We start from the raw sequence: 18,556 nt of genomic DNA on the forward strand, positions 1-18,556 counted from the left end.
GGGTAGGTATAGAGTTCTTCATCTGTTCCTGGAGGAAGAGGAAGACAACGGGGTGATTCAGGGATCATTACTATTGACCCGTGGCTTCTCAGGAGCACTCTGAAAGAGGAGCTAGGAACAGAGAGATGCCGTTGGCTCCATGAATCATTGCTTATCCCTTACAGATAGTTTGTTTTGCTGAGGGACATGTCAATTGGAGGTCGATTGACTGATAGAGTGCAATGCACCAGGCTGATGTTTCCAAAGCGGAATTTAATGGAAACGGCACTGAAGTTTTTTGCTGGGCCCAGCCCAGTGAGTGGGAACTGCTGAGGGGTGACACAGAAGAGCAAAGGTTTGCAGGGTAACTGTAAAGAGGAAGACTGTAAATGACTGGTGGCTGGGAGCACGGTGAGTGTTATGGCAGGCACCACCCAAACCTTGGCAACTAGTGCCTGCAGCTGTTGAATTTCCTGTGGGATCTTCAGTTTTCCCCATCCTAGGCATCAGCAATGCTGCAGTATAACCAATCAGACTAATACCACGACAACATTTTAATGGCACTCACAACCTCCCACTAAAGTGGGGGTGTGTGGGATGGCATAAGGCCTCTTGCAATGAAGCTGGTGATGCTGCTCAGCCCTCCTGCAGCACATACAAAGTATGCTGATGTGTGGAAAATATAAGGAATAATCTCGCTGCATCATTCAAACGTCACTGACCAAGGAGCTAATAGGGGTCATGCAGCTTTAACGAATCCAGTGATTAACCACAAGTGACAGAGGAGGTGATGGCATGTGTCCAGTGCAGGTGGAGACTGTTTTGCATTGGATGAATGGTTTTATAAGAACCTAAGAGTTCCCTCCCCTGCCTTTTCCTGAACCAAATCTTTTTGGAAGTTTGGATTTTTTTGTCTCCTTGGAGCTCCTTTGAACTATTTTAAATCAGGCCCCCTTTCCATGCTTCAGAGCTTTTCTGGTCAGAAGGGCTGTGCCCAAAATCCAGCAGAAAATCCTGCACTTGTATAATTTCCACCCTGGTTCTGCAGACGGATAGTTAAGAGAGGGCTTGTCTGAGCCAATTGCACCTCTTCCAGGGGCACTCACACTTTCTTACCTCGTGCCAAGTATGCAGTACAACTGCATGTCCCAAAGTTGGTTATTGCTTGTTCGTATCTTGGGAGACCATCTAAATAGGAGTCCGAGAAAAAAAATGAATCCTGCTACATAAGAATGTGATCCCCATAAATCTCCAGCCACCTTTTGGTATCAGATCATTTGATAAATGGTTAAAGAGTGGTGAGTTAATTGGTCTGAGAGCATCAAACTAAACTTTAGATTGCTCCAAGACCTTTTCCATTTGGAAAAGAGCAGAGCGCATTTAATGAAGAGTCTGCAGGGTGCATGTTGCAAGGGAAGTGCTTTGATATTGTCCATTTGGTGTCAGTCTCCCTCCATTGGGGGACAGTGCCCCCAGCTCATCCAGAGCACCTTTGATTCCCATCCATGGACAAGGTCGTATTCCAAGGTAAAGTTGCTGGAAACAACATTTTTCCTGGTAAATTAGACTTTACCACCAAGAGTTTTAAAATTGCTTATAGTGTCTTTAAATACAGTTTTTAGACCAGGACCAGCCAAGGCTAAAAGAGCCATCAGCAGTTACCAGCGTGTTACTGTCTCCTGGTTAAAGGGTCTCCAAGTAATAAACGTGTCCATACGCATCTGCTTGATCTGGTGGCTAGGTGAGCCACCAATGCCCAGAGGTAGGGTATGTCAACCACAGCGCAGGGTAGAGACGCTCGAGCTGGCTTTAACTGAGTAGGCTCAGGAGCAGAAGTAGCTGCAGTCGACGAGAGCTCCACGGTGGGCAATTTAACCTCAGCAAGGTTCATTTGCCAGCACTGAGTTACCATAAGGACATAAGCAGTGCTGTCCTGGGTCAGGCCAATGGTCCGTCTAGCCAAGTATTATGTCCCTGCCCACCCTGGTGGGCTTTAGCCCACCGCCGGTCTGTAATAAATAGGCCTGTCTCTGGCCATGGCTATGCTGCTTCTGGTATCTGGGGCAAGGGGCTGGACTCGATGATCTCTGAGGTCCCTTAATGTCCATGAAATCTGCTTTAACTCCTTTCCCCGTGGTCTGTTCCCTGTGCTTTGTTACGGACGTGTGACAGGAGCAGCCGGCCACGCCAGTACTATGGATAGACGGATACTGTAAAGGAGAACGGGCACGACCGGCTTGGGGTTGACTTGCATGTTACATGCAGGCGTGTGAAACCACCCGGCGTCTTTCAGGCCAGTGCAATGTGCTTAGCTCATCACTCCGGCTGCTGCCTGTCCTTCATGCTGTCACCCAGCTCCCTCCGTGACTAATCTTCTGGCTGGGTGCTGCTCCCCAGGCTCTCCGCCTGCCCTGCTCTGATTTGGCTGTGACGTGTAGTGTCACGCATCAGGTCTGTGATGGATACCAGCCGCCGGGCTGACCTCAGCATTTCCAGGATGATTGCAGTGGAATAACTCCTTCCCTCACTCTTAAGCTCACACAAATAACCAAGTGCCCCTGTCAGTTGTACTGGTGTCACCGTCTTCCCCAGAAATGTGTTTGCTTGTGCTCCCCTGTCTTTCTATCTGGATCCACTTCTGATGCTGAGCGTGTAGGTTTTTTGGGGGCAGCAGTTGCCTGTTTGTTCTGAGTTCGTACAGCACCTAGCACGGGGGGTCCTAATCAGTGACCGGGGTCTGAGCTGCTACCAGACTATAAGCAATAGGGGCGTGTGTAGACGAAAGGAAATTTCCCTTCTATGCCAATGCAACTGCGCTTGTGCTTGCACGACCCAGGATTTTTAAAGTCTATTTAGCGCTGAATGCTAACATTGCTCATAAGAAGAAATAAATGTGGCATAGGTGCGAATGAATCCGCACCTGTGCTGCTGCAATAAGTACTTTGCTGAATTCAGGATTCAGGAACAGCACGCTGTTTTGCAGCTTGAGGTCGGATCTCCAGCCAGGATGGCCTTCCTGAATATTTCTTGTCGGCTCCCTTTGCTTCTTCCTGGGAACAGGCACTGCCACGGAAATTTAAGAAAGACGGTTGCAGACTCTCCGACAGCATTGGTCTAGCTGGCGCAGACTCTGGAAGGTCTACAGAGGTGATAAAGCTAAGGGCCACAAAGAGATTTTGAGAAGCCGTCGTTTCAGTCGGAGCCTAGAAACGTCCTAGCCACTATCTGAAAATGCCTCGCCTGTACGGTACATACCGTTGCAAATCAGGGGCTCTGCTCCAATGCTTGCTAATGAGCTAATTAGCACACTACGCAGACTCAGTGGAGTCTGCTGCAAGTCTGCTGCAGCGTGCTCCAGCAGCCTCTACGTCATGTGTATTCAGTGTCCCCGTGTTTCAAAATGGTGGTGGGGGCACTTTGAAGCTCGTCGAACGTGCTGGCTACACATGACACTATGGGTGCTTTAATTAGGGAAGTGGCAGCCACCCCAGAACCTGCCAAATTTGAAACCTAATGCCAAGGACACATATTAATGTTGCATTAAAAGGCTGGAACATGCGGATATTGTGTAATCAGTGTTACTTTCACAGGGAACAACATAGACTGGGCGACTCCTGTTCAAACCCTTCCTCTAAAACCCTCTTCCAAGCGCCCATCTCCCGCTGAAAGAAATCTCACGATGGCTCAGAATACGAGGGACTCCCCGTTCATGCCCACACTGTCTTGCCTAAGCACAAGCATATTCAATAGCTACCCAGTATGGATCTCCATGCCTTCAGGACCTACACCTCTGATGTGAACTATTTAAGATAGGGCACCTATCCAGGGGAAACACCATCAAGTCCCAGAGAGCTGCACTAATTAGCACTACTTTTAAAATCAGATATCTTCCCAATGTCTTCCTGGGACTAGCTTAAGATTCTTCTGCAGCTGGCTCAACCCTGCACCCTGCAAAGGTCTGGAGCGGGAAAGTCATGCGTTTGAGTGAGAGTCCATGGCAGATGTGATGTAAAATGGGATATCACTGCTTGTTCTCAGCCTTTGAGCCAGAAGCCTCCGAGGGGTGTAAGCCTGACAGGTCTACCCGGCCCTCGGCCTCCAACCAGGACTTACTTCCAGGTGAGATCTTCTGTTCTTCGCTGTCTGGTCCTTCCAGCCTCAGTGCTCCTGGCCAACGCTTCCCTCTCGTCTTCAGCCATCCCATACTACGAGGTGTGCCAATTCCTGCTTCCCCAAACACTGACAGTGGCTGTATTTCAAAGGTGCTGGATCGGTATCTCTTCTGCATTACATATAAAATCGTAAAGACTCTACGGTTCCCTGCGGATGAACTGAGCTATGTAAATACTGGACATTATAGGGGGGGTTACATCACTTCCCCGCGTCTACCTTTCCCGATGCAAAGGCCCCATCAAAGCAAAGTCCTCCACTGAATTCTTGCCCTGGGGAGAGGAGGTTAACTATATGGCTCATTGCACTTTGAGAAGGAACGGAGATGCAACAGCAACGAGAGGGGTTTCAAAACCTGGGTAAAACAGAAGCAAAGGAGGTGACGCAAGTCTCTGCTTGCTGCCTGCAGTCCAGCCTGCTTCCTCCCGCAGAGGGGAGCCTCTGTAGTGGTCCAGCCCGGTACATTTACAGGCATCTCCACCAGAGGATGCTAGCCAACTTCCAAAAAAGCTCCCGTGCAAAGGCTGGTCTGCAATTCGGGAAAAGGCCGGACTGCAATTGGGGAGGGCGGGGAGAGATCCCGAGAAGGCTCCATGCTGTGCTGGTGACCAGGATGCGTCTGAAGCAGGGGCACAGCTTCAGCTCAGTTTAGCTCTGGATCTCAAACAACCATAAAAAGACTCTTCAGCACATGCATGTGTGTAGCTCTCACGCTACACTGGGCTTGCGTGGTCTGGACTGATGCTGGCTGTATGAATGGGCGCCTGGGAGACTTCACATAGTTGCAGCAGCGGAGCCAGCACAGGATGTGGCTGGCCAGATCACCTGGGAGGGTCCTCAGAGAGAAGCATTTAGGTTGCTTTTCCTGCCCTGTAAAGGTGGAGAGGCCTTGTCAGAGTGTGCCAGGAGAAGGCCAAGATAAACCGATCGTTTACTGTTGCCATAAACTTTTAAATAGCATTTACACACATTGTAGTCTGCTGCATCTCGTGCACAGAGGAGATTTTCTAAGCTGCTCCAAGGCACCACTGTTTAGAGGAACAATACACCAATGGCACCGTCAGCCTGTTCCCAGATTTTATCGCTTGCACATATGAACAGCAGTGAAGGAAAGAGCCCTGGTGCAATGTCTCCTTAGTACAAGTCTGACATCCTGTATTTGTACACTGCTTCCTGGTAGTATGCCATGTGTGTATTCATTTGAAAGTGCATGCCTGAGTCTGTGTGGACTGGCATTGGGTCAACCAGGGTGCAGGCAGCAACGAGTTGCTTTAACTCTTTAAAGTCCTCCTCCAGAAATTAAAAACTTTTATCTCAAGACAATTCCATGTACCTCTCTCTCTATATACCCACTTTCTCTCTCTCTCTCTCTCTCTCTCTATATATATATATATATATATATACACACACACACACACACACACTCTCTCTCTCTCTCTATATATATACCCTGTACTTATTTCCCTATGAAAATAGGCAACTGTTCAGTCTCAGATAGTGGAAGCAACTTAAATGGCATTGATGGGGTGAACTGGGCTAAGTTGCGTGTCTTCACATAGGCTGTGATCCTGAAAACTTGTATTTACATACTTAATGCATACAATACTGGGCACCCTTTTTTCCCCACCAAGGGTGGAGTAATCACAAACAAGCACATGGCACTTAATACAGTGCTGCTCCTTCACAGATCACAGTGCTTTCCTCCCTTCCTCTGAACCTGCCCTGGGGGTCTTCAAAAGGAGACTTGGGGGTCTTCAAGAGAAGCCTGGAAAAGCACCTAGTTGGGGTCATCAGAAGCCAGCTCAGGGCAGGGGATCAGATTCGATGACCTACTGAGGTCCCTTCCAACCTTAGTATCTATGAATCTATGAACCTGAAGCTCAAAGAGACTGCAGTGACTTGGCCAAGGTAACAGTGCCAGGAAAGAGAAAAAAGATCCTGGACTGACTCTGGTGGGCAGGCGCTGTTCTCCTGCTTAGCTCAGTTGTGTTGGGTTGAAGCACCCAGGCAGTACAGAAACAGTATTCTTCTACATGATGCTACTGATGCTGCTGCTCTTAGCTAGCCAGACAGATAGAGCTGATCAAAATGCGTTGAAATTCAGTACAATTTTCACTGAAATGTCTAAAAACCACTACAAAGATTGAGTGACAACTTCTGCAGTGACCCCTTCCCAATATTTTGGCTAGTTCTGAGGTCTCTGGCTAGCTACCTAGTGGAAAGCTGCTCATTTCTTTGCATTTGAAATTTGTGATGACCCATATTACCTTTCAGCTTATACATTTGTTCCCTTCTTGCATTTGCTGTAATCTGGGAAGTGCAAACAGGCTGGTCCATGTTACTTCGGCTCAGTTTTACTTTTACGTATAAGCAGGATGCTGTGATGTCTGACTGCAAAAGCTTCAGGAAATTCAGATTAGGGGTTTGCACACACACAGATTGGCACATGGAGGCTTGAAAATTGCGTGCAAATTGATTCCGTTGAAACATTACATTTCGGGTGATATTCAGCTTTTTTAACATTTACTTACAAAAAACCAGATCCTGGGAATAAGTGTTCTTGACACCCTCTCTTAAGGAGTTTCTCTTCTTTCATGTATTAGTCAGATCAATGCCCATTAATGTTGAACTCTTCAGAAAATCTGGCCAGATGTGTTGCTCTGGAAATTAAATGACAGCATCATAACTGGAGCTGAGCTCTACAAAGCAAAAAGTGATGACAAAGAGAAGACGACCCAAATGTCATCCAAATATTCCTGATAAAAAGGAGGAAAAATATCATGGTATCACAGCCAAATGATCCTGATGTTTCCAAAGGCTCCCCGGAGCCTTATGGTATCCTACTGGTGTGCTCTCATACCAGACTGCTTGCCTGCTTCCACCCCACTAACGACTGTTGTGAGTGGATCAGAAAGATTTGTCTGAAAGAATCTGAATGGGTAGAGAGCATAGTCTGAATTTTGCAGAATGACAAGTTGGGTGTATTGTCTTTAGAGGACAAAGGCCTATTAGAATAACAAGTATAACTCGAATCACGAGAGAATGAAAACGTTGGTGAGAACAAGTTGAGAGAGGCAGCGAGAAAACAAGCCCAGACCAGTTTTGCAGAAACTTCATTCACACAACTCCTTAACAGGAGGCTGAGTGACAACACACCCACCCGTGAAACACGGGGGGAAGGATACTCGTTGGCTGATAACCAGCAGCCATTAATGAAATTAGCCTTTCTAACCAAATTAGGGTCATATAAGTGGGAAGAATAGTCTGCGCCACTTGATTTCCCATGTTGGGTGAAGACATAATTTGGAGGCCCTAATAGAGCCTGTTTCTACGCACTCGTATCTCCCATGCACTCCTGCCTAGAGTGGGTGGGGGCTGGACCCGATGATGTGCGACATCCCTTCCAGCCCCTGACAATTTATGAATCTATCTATGAATATGGCCCTCGTTGCCACAGAACCCAAGTGAGCAATGCTTATCGATGGCCTTTGCCTTCATAATGCCTCCACGAGGTCCAAAAGTGCTCCAGCTAGCAGCGAGGAGCAGCATAGTGACTTGCCCAGGGTCATACAGGGGAGGGCTGAAAACAGGTCCCTCGGGCCTCAGGGAAACGTCCCATCTACTAACCTCATGTTTCTTTCTCTCTGCCCCTTGCCTCCAATTCCCTGCCCCCAAATCCTGGTGGGAATGTCAGAGTGAAGTCTAGTCGTATCCCAGGAAAACTGTCCCTGTTTTCCAGAGACCTTTACAAGTGTCCCTGGAAAAACTCTCAGAGGAAATATTGTGAACGACTCTTATATGTTACAGGTTTTTTTTGGAAGAGGTTCTGCTCTGGAGACACTGGGAAAAGCATGATAAATCTTTGCATTTTAGCAGGTTTTGAACGATTTACTAATAAAACCACAGCTGAAGCTCATTCATCCCCTGTAATTAATACATCAATAATACCTCAGTCTTAAAGACAAGAAAACCTATTTTGAATTGGAAAAAGAATAATGAACCAGGATGAGATATATGAAGTGGTTTAGGGAGGTTTTTTTCCTGCTGAGATGTAGATAATTCTGTTGTCTCCTTGTGGTTTATGTAGTTTTTTAAAAAGTTTTCACACTGATTTGGTTCTGGTTTAAGCTTCCAGAAGGCGAGTGCTGGAGATTGCCTGCCCACATTCTCCACTGCAGGGTAAATAGGCTACAGGTACCTTTTTGCCTTGGAGCATCTCTCTAGAGATGAGTCAGAGCAAGGATACCAGCAGCATAAGTTTCTCTTGCACTCCCCCAGCCTTGACCTCAAGGGGACATTGGCTTCAGCCAAGAGGAGAGCCGAAATCTCTCCAGCTTCTTTGGATATTACCAACTGCTGCAATTGCCAACAGGCAGGTCCGTCAAAGTCAACCGTGGTGATGGCTTTTATGATGTCTACCAAGAACCAGAGTGAGACTGCTAAAGCCATCGCATATGCATAACTAAATAATTTCCCAGCTCTCAGATACCACCAGTCAAAACTAGAGTTTATATTTACAATAGGTCAAAAGGGTTAATAGTCACACTAGAGTTAAACCAGTACCTATATTCACAGGCAACATGTAGGGGGTGCATGCGGGTGCACGTGCATCCCCTGAGATTGGCCGTGCACCCCCTGGAAGCGCCAGCCACAAAACCAGAAGTACCGGCAATCGGCCGCTGGGGCACCTACTCCCCCTGTTGGCAATCTGGTGCCACCCCCAGATTCGGAAGGCAGCAGTTGCCCATGCCTATATTTAAAATAAGTCAAAAGGGTTAATATTCCACTAGGGCCCTCCTAGATCTGGTTGCGAGATTGGAATTTGTATTGGAGGGAAATCCCAACTTTTCCAAATGATTTTTTGTTCCCAATCAAAGTAAAATCACGACAATTTCTCCTATGCTGGAACTTCTGAAAACCTGTGATTGGGAAACACTGGAGCCTTGTGCTATGATAGGATTATTCATATAACAGCATGCAATATAATATCAAGTCACAACAAAATAAATCAGAGCAATAAAGCTGAAACCAAATGAGAAAGGCAGAGTGATTCATTTCAACATTTTTTCAAGTGAAAAGTTCAGCATGTTCCCACAAAATGCCTCAACTTTGCCAAAATTGCATTTCTTGATGGAAAGCTTTTACATCAGGGGTGTTTTTCACCAGTTCTACCTTGACATAACTTAAAATCCATGTCCGGTGCAGCAATTTTAAATAATCTGTCGCAGATCCCCCATGACAGACCTCACCAAAATTGTTGGAGTTGATCAGTCCCGGTCTTTTAGCCTCTCTTTTGTTATCTGTCCTATCCCTTCAGCTCTTTTGCTGTTGATTGAGATATTTGGAAGGAAACCAGCATTATCATCTTCTTCTTCTTGACTTCCCTATCTGTAGCCTCACTAATTAGGCACCATCATGATCAGCCCTGTTCTACGCCAGGGAGCTTTACAAAGTATTAACCCTTTAAACATTGGTATTGTCCAGATTACTAATTACATGAGCGCTGAGCTGAGCATCGAGTCGCCAGAGGGCCCCCAAGTGAAGCTTATGAGTCAAAATACATGGCTGAAATTGTTGAATGTTCGTTTTCTTTCTATTTCCTTTCAGGCCTGCTACAGAGGTCCGGTGAGAGCTACTCTCTCCTCACCGCTACTAAAGCTAAAACCTAAATGTTGCTGCTTTCCAGAAAGTCTTATTGCTTTCGAAAAGCTTGTTATACATATAGCTAGGCGCCAATAGCAGTGAAGCCATAAAGCCCTGCATGTACTTCCCCAGGCAGCGAGCCCTCATTGAAGTCTGTGCCACCAGATCTTTACTGCGGCCGATCCCCGTCTACATCGGCTGCGTCTCCGCGGGCTGCAACCCTTCCAACTGCAACACAGCCATCCCCAGAGTCACAATCTGCCTCCTGTTTCCTCCAGGCCTTGTGGAGGGGATAAGCTGAGCCAGGCATTTTCCCTGGCACAACTTGCTCCCTGCCCCATCGTGATTTCACTGTCTTGGCTGGCAGATGGGAAGAGCCAAGGTGCCACCAGGAACGTGTGCAGGAAAAGCAGCGCCAACTTCAGGGAAACTCACCTTGCTCACCATGTTACCATCTGCAACACGAGGCAGGAAGAACCTCATGGCACCTGTCACCTTCTCCACGGCACGATGCAGCAAGGCCCATGGACTCGCTGTTGCATTGCCCCTGTTGTGTCCTGGTCTGAGCCCTGATCCAAGCATCGCCTCGGGGGCTGCCTTCCTCCCCGCCTGTTCGTTTTCTAAACTATTCCTCATTAGTCACTTGCTGATGGCAAAGGTATCTATTCTCTGTATTCCCTAAAAAAAAAAAGATTATGCAAATAAAGTCTCAAGGTGAAAAGCTTTAGCAATTGTCTTCATCGCTGATGCCTGGCCCGAACACCCAGCCGGCTGTAATTTATGCTTTGTTTGATTTCCTAACACCTCTTATTGCCAGCAAATCACATGGTCCCTTTCCTGTATATTATTTTCCCATTTGCTTCTTGCTCTCCCACCCCTGCCCCCATAACCCTACAAAATAGCTCTCATTTTTATTAAAGCAATTTATTCTCAAGCCTGCCAAAGGCTTATCAGCTTCGGCATATGTTCAGACAAGTTGTGCCCAGTGACTTTGGGGAAGAAAATGAATGAAAACGATGACAAAAGGGAAAGCGAGCTCCAGACTGAATGAGCGTGGCTGTCTTCCAGCAAGGAGTTTTCCATCCCAGGCCAGGCCAGAGGTCACCACCAAAAGCACTCGGGGAGGTGGGAAGGGCCACGGAAAGGGAAGGATATCTGCACCTCTCTAGACTTATCTAGCACAAAATGAATATATCTCCTCCCTATCCAGAGCCACCTTTATCTAAAAGGGCTTTTACCCAGGTACCATTCCTCCTTCTAAAGGGAATGAGTTATCACTCCTGTTAGACACTCCTTGGAAACTTCAAACAGGGAATTTGCTTTGTTGGTGAATTAATTTTCTCATTGGGCTTGACCTTACAGCTCACATGGCCAGCAAAGTTTCTGTTGCCTCTAATGGGGTTTTGTCGCTATTAATCCTTATATTCAAAGCCCAAGGAATCCCTCCACTAGCTTCAAGGTGCCATGCCTCAAATCTCTGAATGGCCGCAGAGCACTATGGGGAGGTGCAGCCATGGCTTGGGCTTACTGGGTTGCTCCGGGGTCAGGGGCTGTTGACAAGGTCTTCGTTTAAGGGGGTAGAAATATTCAGAGGAATCAGTCTACAATGAGCGGTGGCAGAAATGGGGGCCTGTGAGATTCAAGCCACTCTCAGGCAGAGAATCAGACCTAAACCCTACTTCTGATTTGATCATAACCCCCAAACAGTTTGAGATCCAGACACATCTTGTTGGGCTACCCTGGCTATAACTGCCCAGTGCCATTGAGGTGGAAGGTATTTCCCGGCCTATTAAAAATAAAAGCCCCAGAGGCTGACTGTATCCAAGGTGTCTCTCTACCGCAAAGAACGGTACGGATTTTGTAAGCTGATATAGTGTCATAAAACCGTGGCAGGGTCACTTCTCTCCTTCCAATGGCTATATCCCACTCCCAGGGCCAATGGAAAAACCAGCATGTGGCATACTGTGCAGAACAAATCCGGCACCTCTTCGAAGGCAACCTTCATCAGCTTCCCGCCGCTTGCTGGGTGCTTGTCCCTGTCCGTCTGACCGCGGAGAATGAAATCTCTGTGGCACAGCCAGTATTCAGGCCAACTCCTTGAGAGGCAGCGAAACACAGCTTTTATCAGCGTAGGAGACCGTGCAAAGATAAAACTTCAAAGAAAACACGTTTCAAATACACCTTTAAGAGCCTGAAAATGTGGTTTCATAAATGTTTGTGTTACTCGGGCGATAGATAAAGCTGGGCAGTATTACTGAATTGGGTAGTGTCCTCGAATGCCTGCAGACTTCACTTGTCTGTATGAGATAAATGAGTGACTTATTAAGGTATATCTCTGCACAGGGGAGTTCTCTCCTTTTTGAATGAGCCTTTCGCCCCTCTGTCTCTCTTGCATTTTGCAAAATTAAAGGATCCTGCAAAATTAAAGAATTTTTTTTGCAAAACACCATGTCGGTCTAACGAAAGATATCACCTCTACTACGAGGCCCGATTGTTAAACAGGGAAGTGATTTTTACATCATTTCCAAGTGGTCTGGGATGTGCCAGCAGGCATAGCTCTTCCCACTATGGGATTGCCTGCAGTTGGCCTAATTCCTATTCCATAGACTTAGGGGCAGGCACTCCTGATTTTCACCAATATGGATAAAATAAGGATGCAGGACTATTCTCTTGTGCTGTTGATACAGAGAAGCAGCTTCCTAGCTTTACAAAAATAGTGGTGGGGGGTTGGTGGGTTCTGAGTCCTAGGAGATCAGGAGGTTTGCAACCCATTTGGGCTATTCTCAGGTTATTACAGAGGGCAAGATGAGAAAAGGTGATGGGATGGCTCTAAGTATGGGGCAATGTTTAACCACTGCTGGGAGCAGTCTCTCACCTTATTCTGTACACACCCTGTATTTAGATCTACTGAAAAGGATTAATGTTATCACTAATTGTCAAAGGGGAGATCTCTGCTCTGCTGTTCCTACAGGAAGGGATTTAGCAAAGAATGGGTTTGGGCAAGTATGCATGCTCTAAGGGTATGGGTATAATAACAATGCATTTGCCAATTCATTTCCCTGGAGCTGTGATTTTTTAATGGGAAGACAGCCCACTGTCTAATAGCTAACATAACATACCATAACAAAGCATCAGAGGGACACCTCTGGGAATATTAAGCCATGAGTATAGCATCCCAGCTATGCTATTTTAAGGATGGATTCTGGCCTTGCTAATACGTATGCAACTCATCTGCAGATAGCGGGGATGTACACGTGCATCAAAGGGCAGAACTTGGCCCGTATCACATGTCTTCGTGCCCAATGCATTGATTTCTGCCTTGACTTAAGAGTTTTTCTAATTCCACTGGTTCCACTGAAGTCGACCAGAGCACAAGATAGGACAAGGCTTGAAAGATAAAAGGACAAATTCAGGCAGAAGCCAGGTTGGTGCAGCTGTATTAGCTGCATTAGGCAGCAGTTGCTTACAGCAGGTCTGTGTTGCAGATTTAGTAGAGGTCATGGCTCTGGCCCCAACATTTCTTTATTAGGCATCGGGAGAATTTGGAATACAGCACTAGTGAGCTCAAAGGAAAGCTATTCGGGTAAAGTTTTAGGGTCCTGTCTTGAGAGCCTTACTTACGGGAGTCACGGGCCTAACTCCTGCGAATGAGGACTCTGCATGAGCGAGAATATATAGGACAGGGGCTCTCATTAGCAGCCCTCTGTGCCCACTTGTGTCACGCTTGATCATACTGGCCAGCACCAAAGCACGGCTCAACATCAAAGGATGACTTGTGCAGTGAAGGATTCCCAAGCAACCCGCCGAGGCCTTTTCCTGTTCTGTTCTATGCTGCAGAGCACAAAGGCTGCAAGTCTTCCAGAAAGGCATCCCAGCACCCACCCATGGCATATCCTTTCAACTCAACTCAGGGCCTGGGAATGGAAATCAAAAGAAGTGCAAGGGCAGCAAAAACTGAGCGGGACTCTTTTTGGGTGGACAAAGTTCCAGGCACACCGTTTCCCCGTCTTATCCTTAACTAGCTGCTAACAGTATGTCTCAGACAGTTCTTTTCCTTTAAAATCCAGTGGCCTGCTTTGTATTGTTTTAAACGGCTCGATTTTGCTGTTTAATCTCTAGCACTTCCTTTCTTACAAAGACAAACCCTCTGGATTTCTTCAGATCCTGGCTTCCTGGCATTCGAATGCTCCTATTAATCCAAGAGATCATCAACCCATCCGAGATGACCTTCCATCCTGTGGTGCATGGAGCTCTTTAGAGGCAGAGGGCAGGTTTTGATTTTGTTTTGGCATCTTTCCACCCCCTTTCCAAGGGGAACACAATGCTGGCCTCCCCTTCCCCTTCCAAGCCCTTCCCATCCATGCCAAAGCAAACATCTACCACCAACAGACTTGTTCCCGCAGAACCTATATCTTCCACCAGGGATTCTGCTATCGCTGTATTGTACATCAGAAATACTCAGAAATGCCACGGGTGGGCAGCCGTATAAAACCCTAAGACAGACATATAGACAGAAGGAATCTTATTGCTGGGTCAAAACCAAGAGTTACCTCAAAATACAGAGAGAGAGAGGAGTCCTGTGTTTTCTCTCACAGAGATGCTTTTTTTCCCTCTTTATCTCAAGCCAAAGCCATTTAGATTGAAAGTATATGCTTAGCTGTCAGTGCGTAAAACGCTTAACGCTTTCCTTCCTGGTTTGCACTTGATGTAAACCTACCATCAGGGGAACGGATGCGGCAACACTGCAAACAACTGGAAGAGCATCAAAACCTTTGCTGCCCTAGAACCGGGCACCCTTTTCCCAAAAGAAATCATCTCTTAGGATGTGCATTAGTTATAGCAGGTGACAATATAGCCCCATGATAGCCAATGGCCCAGCACTTAGGATTTTCCTTTTAATACAGGGTCGTAACTACACAACAAAGGAGGGTGATTGCTTGCAGCAGCTGGAGCACAGGGGGATGACTCGGGCCAGTTCACAACAACACAGGACCAGAACTGGACCCAGCACTGCTATGCCTCCTCCCAAACTCGTGCTTCTCCCACCAAAATCCTGGGTACTGACTGCGATCTCCATGCAAGCATCTCCTCCAAAGCCTGATTCTGCATTTGTCCAGCATCCAAAACTCCCACTGGCTTCAGTTCCTCCAGCGAGAATCTGGCGTGCGTTGAGAGAGCCACACCGGCAGCACCCTCCATTGCTAAATGGTAAGTGAAGGTTTAATTATCTGTGTAATTTTTCCTGGATTTGACTCCATGCTAATTACCAAGCAAAGCTACTCCCTTCAGCCCACCCACAGGCTCCGGCCTCCCTGTCAAACACTGCCCAGTCAGTGATGAATAGTGCTTGGACCCAGAAAATTAAACTAAGAGCAATGGGAGGGGTCAGCTGACCCCACCACAACGCAAGGGAAGGTGCTGGGACAAGCCGGAGCCATTCAGGATGCTGCGGGGAAGGCTCTGGGTTGGCTACTTTGGCTCGTCCAGCGGGACAATGAGAACGTGATCAGCTCAAAGGTGACTCCTTTCACACTCAGCCGTGGGCTTCATCCTCCGCTCCATTCCCTGCAGCTGAAGGGGAAGAAGACAAAAAACCATCTCTTAAGGCATCTCAATGGTTCCACAAACCCAGATATTTTCTGGGAGAGGAACTGGGCCACCCTGGGGCAAGTGAGAGCAGTGTTGGGGTGTCTGTCTCACGGCGGGGCTGCTATGATATCAGGAATTACAAGATTGCAAGGACTCTGGCTAAGCCCCCTTCTGCTGTCCACGCTACTTACCCGCAACTTGCACGTGGGGTGCAAAGGATGCCGGTGCAGGGAAACGTGTGGCTCACAGCAGGGAATCAATGGGCTTATGTGTTTTTGGTGGAATAGGAGGGGAGTAAGATGAGTTCAGGTGTTGCAAGCGAGCACAGGGGTCTGCTGCAAATAGGAACCTGGAGGAGGGAGGCTATTTTCCTTTGCATCCAAGCACACGGATGGGGCCAACACAGTGAGGCTATGTGCATGTCACTGAGGACAGCATGTCGCCCTCTCAGTCCTGCGGCTGCCTTTCTGCGTCCCTGGCTAGTTTTCAAACAAATGAGATGGGTGCAGGACAGCCCACGTGACAGTTATGAACAATGCCTCTGTCAGTGCAAAGGGTTAACCAGAGGATTCACAGACCACCCCCCCTCTGGCTGGTGCAGAGATTCACAGACACCTCTTCAAGACAGGGTGGGCCCTGGCAGGTGATAAGTGGCGTCCAGAGCAGAGATAAGCTGGTTCTGCATTAAAAACCTGCATGGAAGGGCTAAAAATGTCTTTGGAGCTGGAAACTCCCCCCAGATTAGATGCAAAACAAATGCTGAGCCCGGTGCTTGCCACCAGATTCAGTATCACCCCGCAGAGCGTGGTGCCAGCCTGGGCAGCAGGGGAAGTGAAGGAGTGTCACGCGAAAGAGCAGGGCATTTTCCGACTGGACAAACAGTTCGCAGGCCCTTTGGGCTCCAGCCGAATATTCTCCCCTTGTTCTTATTTTTCTCATTACTCTTCCTGTTATTCCAGCAGAGTGGAGCCAAAGGTTCCTGCGTGCTTAGAAAAGTAACAGGGCAGGCAACATAAGAACAAGCTCCCACCTGGGCCTGCTAGTCTTGCTTTTCCGTGGGAGGGCACATGAGATTCCTTGGCCCCTTTGCAAACAAATGTTTTCATAGGCAGAAAAGGGGGCCCCTGTCTATCTCACTCCTCTTTTAACCTGATGCAATGGGCCGTGTGCTGCTCTGATTTACGATGGTGGTGGTTTTGCTTAGCCCCACTGAAGTCAGTGGATTTACTCAAAATTTATACTTGTGTAGCCAAAATTAGCTTGGCTCATTGAGCTGCACCAGCTTAGAATCAGTAACACCTGACTTCCACAGGGGTAGCGAAGATCAGGGGATGATCTCAGCAAGTGTAAATGAGGAACATCTTGCTAGCTATCTATTAGTATATCACCCACCCTTGCAAGCATCTCCAGGCTCCCACCCATGCATGTCGGGTGATAAAATGGACTGGGTGATAAGGAAGAGCAGGACACAGTTTAAGCAGCAGCAGTGACTTTGCACTGGATTTCCTTACACCCTTGCACTTGCCCTTTATTTTATTCCATGCCTGCATTTCTGAGCTCTAGCTAGGGACAGAAATTACACATACACTGGTTTAAGTGGCTGAAAACCAGTTCAAATCTGTAACACAACAGAAGTTCAGTGCATATAAACTCCTTTCAAAGTGGCCAAAACCAGTTTAAGATAAACCTGGATGGATGTAGTAACAGACTTAACTGATTTAGGTTAAATCAGTTTATTGAACTTCTGTCCCACATCCCTTCCAGTCCCCCGGTATCCCAGGATGCTTTGTACCTCCCTCGCACACCCCCTGCCCTTCCTCACAAGGTGGGCAGACTAGCTTTGGTCCAAGCTGTCAGCTGAGCAAGGAGTTGTGCTTTAGCATCCCCGGCTTCTGGCCTGGGTCACTGCAGGCAGGTGGCTGCACTTCCAGAAACAAAAGTGAATGCCTGTTCACTTGCTTATCGGTTCAATCTGTGCAGCTTAGACTAACCTGTGAAGACTGAACTGATTCAGCCCTGGGCTTTTTGACTGCCTATACTTAGCTTAATTGTCCAGCCTCATCAGAAGTAACTCCAGCTACACACCTATGAATTGTTCCAACTCTTTTTCATCTTAGCACATTTCTTTGATATTTTGCTTGAGAGTCAATTCACTTTACAGATGTACACTCAACATTCCTCCTTCATGGCCACCAAATGATCAGCATGGGACAGTTGTAAGAAGCACGTCCTTGCCAATACCATGGAGAAGCAGATGCTACTGTACTGGGACCTGCCTTCATTATTTTTCACCTGCTTTGAGGCATCTCAAAGTAGTAGTACAGTGGAGCATATAGACATTTTCTTCATAGACACCTTTTCTGATCGTGGAGAGGTCTAGGTCTCAAAAGATGGCACCATGAAGGATTCAATGTGTCCCTTGGTTATAGAAACTGTTAAGAAAAAAAAGGGTTTCTCTTATCTGCTATGAATCACATAAAGTGTGGAGTCAGGTCACCAAGAGATACAAAACCACGAGTCACTATCAAACGTTATGAATTGAAGCTATTGGACCAGACAGTGCCAATCAACATAGTTTCAGTGCAATCACTTCTCAGTACCTGACCCGTGGTTGGGTGAAAAGACTGTCATACTGGCTGGTTGATGAAAGTAGATGCTTTCCAGACATAAAAGGGCTTCTTGCAAAGGTTGAGCCAGGATTAAGAACCTGCAGGGCTTGGTTTAGGACCATCTGGAGCTATGCTGGAGTCCTTGCACTTCTGATGAAGCACTTACTTTAAAAGATATATGGAATCATGGCTGACCAAGTCATAAAAGGCGGTTACTCATTTTGGCTGAAGGGACAATATTTGTGGGGCTTTGATGTCTATGATCAGGGGCTGCTCCTTCTCTTGGCCAAGGCATTTGGTTTTAGCTCAGGTAGGCAGTTTTTTCATTAAATGGATCATCCTGTTGTGCCCTCCTCTTCTGAGAGTTGAGCACTACTTGCTAACAATGCTAACCTTCCTTGAGACTGGCCAAGTCTATTAAATGCCTCCATGCAGACGAGGAGAACCCATGGATTAATGGTGTAGCACATTTCCAACATGAATCGCCAGGGGTATCAATGCCGTGCTCAGTTCAGCTGCTGGTGCTGCCCATGCACATGAGCTGTGTTGGTTTTTTGGCTAACTCT

This window comes from Crocodylus porosus, unplaced genomic scaffold (assembly GCF_001723895.1).
Source record: "Crocodylus porosus isolate Cpor-Errol unplaced genomic scaffold, CroPor_comp1, whole genome shotgun sequence".
Taxonomy (NCBI): Eukaryota; Metazoa; Chordata; order Crocodylia; family Crocodylidae; genus Crocodylus; species Crocodylus porosus.